A 5,087-nucleotide genomic window follows, 5' to 3' on the forward strand; every position below is an offset into this window, starting at 1 on the left:
ACTATCATTATATATACTGTACAAAGTGAAATAAAATTAATTATTATTAATGTGATCATGGAAATTAGTGTTTCACTAGTATAAATCAGAAATGATCTAGTATATAAAAGCCTAGCGGCGTGTGTTAGTGTGTGTGTGTGTGTGTGTGGAAAAAACCTACCGGGTGACAGAGTGCTCAAGCTGCAGTGCCACCTGCTGGGCGGAGTTATATACTACACTGACCTACTAAATTCTTAACATTATCTATAATATAAAAGCCTAGCGGCGTGTGTTAGTGTGTGTGTGTGTGGAAAAAACTATTTTCTCAGAAAGGGTTCATCCAATTGACCTGAAATTTGGTATACTGACATTATTTGACAAAAAAATTATAATAGTGAAGTCAGTTAACTTCCATCATCCCCCCTTCCCCCCGTGGGAGGGGTAGTAAAGGCTAAATTTACGAGTTGAGGGCTCAAACTCATTTTCGTGAGGTAATTTTACCTCATGAACACACATGCTGTGTTAGTGTGTGTGTGTGTGTGTGTGTGTGTGTGTGTGTGTGTGTGTGTGTGGAAAAAACTACCGGGTGACAGAGTGCTCAAGCTGCAGCGCCACCTGCTGGGCAGAGTTATATACTACACTGACCTACTAAATTCTTAGCATTATCTAATATATAAAAGCCTAGCAACGTGTGTGTGGCTATGAAGATGACAAGAACCTTTTTAACACCTTAAGTAGCTTGATTTGACTAGAATGCATGAGTATCATGCACGGGTTAACTTGTAATTTATATGAATCTTAATTGTAATCATTTTGAATCAACAATTCAGTTTGTAAAAATCATAATATTGTTGAATTGCTTATTTTAATAGCTTGTATCTTTTGAATAAATTCTAAAAATGGGTAGAAGGTTGTAATGACAATATACCTTCAACTCAGATCTTTGCCCGCCTGTACCTCCTTTCCCCATTTCCTACCTCACAGCCCATGATTTTGCCACCTACTTCAAAGAAAAAATCAGCATCATTCGGCAAGATATTTCCTCATGCCAAATGCCACACACTCCACTAACTCTATCCACCTTCACCTAAACTCCCCAATCCACCCTTAATTCATTCTCTCCAGTAACTGAACACAAAGGGCTAGATTTACTAAGCTGCGGGTTTGAAAAAGTGGGGATGTTGCCTATAGCAACCAATCAGATTCTAGCTGTCATTTTGTAGAAGGTACTAAATAAATGAAAGCTAGAATCTGATTGGTTGCTATAGGCAACATCCCCACTTTTTCAAACCCGCAGCTTAGTAAATCTAGCCCAAAGTCTCTACACATCATGTCACCCTACAACCTGCCCAGTCGACCCTATTCCCTCCCAACTTCTTCACTCCCTCTCCTCCACTGCATTCCCACCTCAAACTCACCTCTTCAACCTATCTCTCTCCACTGGCACATTTCCATCATCCTTTAAAGATGCTCTCATCTAACCAATTCTAAAGAAACCATCTCTTGATCCAGCTTCGCTCTCCAATTACCACCCTATTTTTCTCCTCCCCTTTGCCTCCAAACTTATTTAGCAATTAGTGTACAAATGTCTGTCTCACTTTTTCTCCTCTCATTCCATTCTCAACTCAAACGTGACCAATAATCTACTTACTGCAAAGTCTAAGGGTCATTTCTCCATACTCATTCTCTTGGACCTCTCACATCCTTCACTCCATTGGCCTTCATGACACAGTTCTTTCCTGGTTCATTTCCTACCTATCAAACTGCTTCTTTAGTGTTTCTACCTCGGGCCTATCCTCCCCTCCATTCCCACTATCTGTTGGGGTCACACAAGGCTCTGTTCTTGGCCCTTTTCTTATTGTACACCTCCTCTCTTGTGGCACTAATTCACTCACTCGGTCTCCAATTCCACCTCTACGCTGATGACACCGAAATCTATAAATCTTCCCCTGACCTCTCCCCTTCTGTACTATCTCATGTAACCAACTGTCTTTCAGATATCTCCATATGGATGTCCCAACACAACCTAAAGCTCAACATATCCAAAAGAGAGCTTATTATCTTCCCTCCTGCCAGAATCACCACATGCCCTTAAATTTCCCTCACTATTAATAACACCATAATTTCCTCAGTCTCCCAACCCCACTGCTTTGGTGTCACACTTGACTCCGCCCTCTGCTTTATTCCTCACATCCAGAATCTCTCTCTCCCAGTCCTGTCGATTTCACTTTCAAAACATTGCAAGAATACGCCCTTTTCTTACTCAACATGCTACCAAAACACTTATCTATTCTCTCATCATCTCCCGTCTTGACTACTGCAACCTCCTGCTATCTGGCATTCCCGTCACCCATATATCCACACTTCAATCCGTCCTAACCATCCTAAATACTGCTGCAAGACTGATCTTCCGCTCTCACCACTCCACATCTGCTGTGTACTCTCCCTCTCGCCCTCTTAGAGATACCTCTGACCTGCACCTTGTCTCGTCTCTGGTAACCACCTCTCACTTGCGCCTACAAGACTTCTCCCATGCTGCTCCCCACTTATGGAATTCCCTAACACACCCAATCAGTCTTTCCCACAGTCTTCAAATCTTTAGACGTTCTCTAAAAACCCATCTCTTTTTTTAAAGCTTACCTTATTCCTGATGATACTATTCACACTAAAACACCCTCACAGTTGCCCCAATCTCCACAGTAAGCCACATTCGCTCCTTTTGTTTCAGCTGTGTCCTCTTCCACTTATAATGTAAGCTCTCAATGAGCAGGGTCCTCCATACCCTTTGTTTTCATGTCTGCATTTATTTTGTCTGCCTTCTATGTCCTTGTTTTATATATGTCCAGCTATCCTTACTGTACGGCGCTGCGCAGCACTGTGGCACCTTACAAATCTATGACAATAATAATAATAATAATATATGGAATTCCCCTTTGTGGGCAACTGTGATTCCCAGTGGCCTTTGAAGATCAAAGGTAAAAAATTTACAATAGTATACGATTTCGAAATATTCACTTCTAATGTAAATATAGCAAAATATTGATCCAGTGAATGGGAACATTTATGGATTACTATATGAATGGGGAGATTATATGAAAATGTATGTTTTTCTACCTACCTGAGCACCATCTAATGTTACTTCCTTCTTTTAAACTGTATCGATATGAACTATATATACATGTTATTCCCCGATTGTAGCAATTTTTTTCTCAAACAGGCAATTTGCTAATGGCTTGCATTTTCTTGCTCTATCTCGTTAGAGAATTAATATGTTAAATTTCTTTAAGTGTTAAGGACAATGTACCTTCAAACTGTGGTGACCTCTTTCCTCAATCTGTTTCACCATTGCATACAATCAATTAGTTAGTTGTATTTAGCAGCTGAGTCTGAAAAGTGCAGTCAGAGAAGAACCATTGAGAAAAAACCCTCTGTCCATCAATCAGTCAGATGGCAGGAGAGGTAGGAAAGTATTCGGCAGTGCGTCATATACAGAAGATTCATTAGAAGTCATGGGGAGGTGGACGTACATTTCTTGTGGCTTGCCAGAGTTATTTTAAGCTTCTGATGATGCAAATCCCTATTTTTATTACCACATTTTTTGTTACTGTCCTATTCCTTTATGCACTTCCTTCCCCATTACGCTCTTCCCTGTAATTATTCATTTATTCCTTTCCAAATCCATATAGTTCTTTCTGACATACATCATCTGAGCTGTGACGGACCACCACCCTGCTTTATAAGACATGTCTTTCATTAAAATCAGGACCTTAGACGGTTATCATCTCCATGTTCAATTAACTACATAACAGGTTATTAACAATCACTACCGATAATAAACATACTCCATGGTACAAGGTGAACCTAAAACTTTGGAAGAGGAGGACAAGCTGCCCAGCTCCAGGATTCCTTGTACAGGAGGGAACGTGTGCATGAAGCACTTCACAGGTAAGAAAAGGGTCAAGTAGCAGGTACAATTTTCCATGATATACACCCCTATCTAGAAATTTAGCCATATAAATTAACACCCATGTCTGTTTATAATGTCAGAAGGAAAGACTATTACCACACTAGCTCCAACCCCTCCTGAGTAACCATATGCTTCAATCAAGTGACTGCCAGCTGCGTAATCATGAACAGAACCTAGGACAGTTCCAATGTAGAAATGTATCCAGTTCAACCATGGTGCACACTAAATCCTAAATTGCAGCACCTCTTAATTGTTAAAAAAAAAATGGGAAAACAAAAGAATACAGTTCATCTCCTGAAGGTGAGTCCCTAGCCTGTGTAGCATGCTCTGAAAATGGAGACTTGGGGAAGGTTTTAATTATAACACCCTAAGTACACTTGTTGCTACACAGGCTAGGGACCCACCTTCAGGAGATGTCTGAACATTGGCAGGTGAGCTTATCCCAATATAGCTATATTGTGCACAAAATTGTCCTATTTGTGTATATGTTGGCATATAATGATTTATATCATGTTTGCTTTACAGCACCTGACTATATTTTCTTTTGTTCTCACATGCACACTTGTCTTAATTGTCCTGGCTGCACTTTTTCAAATGATTTTATTCACTTGTACACATTTCATTAATTTAAAGAAGCGCACGTTCTTGTTTTTTACTAATTTCTATTTTGTTTTTTCGGAGTCAGGCCACTCCCTTTAGGTGCTGCAAGCATTGAAAATGGAGGCTCAGGAAAGGTTTTAATTGTGACACTTGTACACTTGTTGATACACAGGTTAGAGACTCATCTACAGGAGATGCCTGGACATTGGCAGGTGAGCTTATCCCAATATAGCTTTACTGTGCACAAAATTCTCCTATTTATATGATTTATATATGTGTTGCTTTAGAGCGCCAGACTTTATTTTCTTTTGTTCTCACTGTTTATTGTTTTGGCTGCACTTTTCTCAAATAATTTTATTCACTTGTTCACATTTCATTCATTTAAAGAAGTGCACCTTCTTTTTCATTAAAGAATATAGTTCCTATGGGTTTTTGACAGCAGGGTTGACAGAGGCAAGCAGACTGCAGCTCGCAGGGGGTGGATTTTCTTTTTACTTCAATGAGAAGTGGATTGTGGAGCAGAGAAGCAGCGGGGGGATAA

Source organism: Mixophyes fleayi, chromosome 2 (genome assembly GCF_038048845.1).
Source record: "Mixophyes fleayi isolate aMixFle1 chromosome 2, aMixFle1.hap1, whole genome shotgun sequence".
Lineage (NCBI taxonomy): Eukaryota > Metazoa > Chordata > Amphibia > Anura > Limnodynastidae > Mixophyes > Mixophyes fleayi.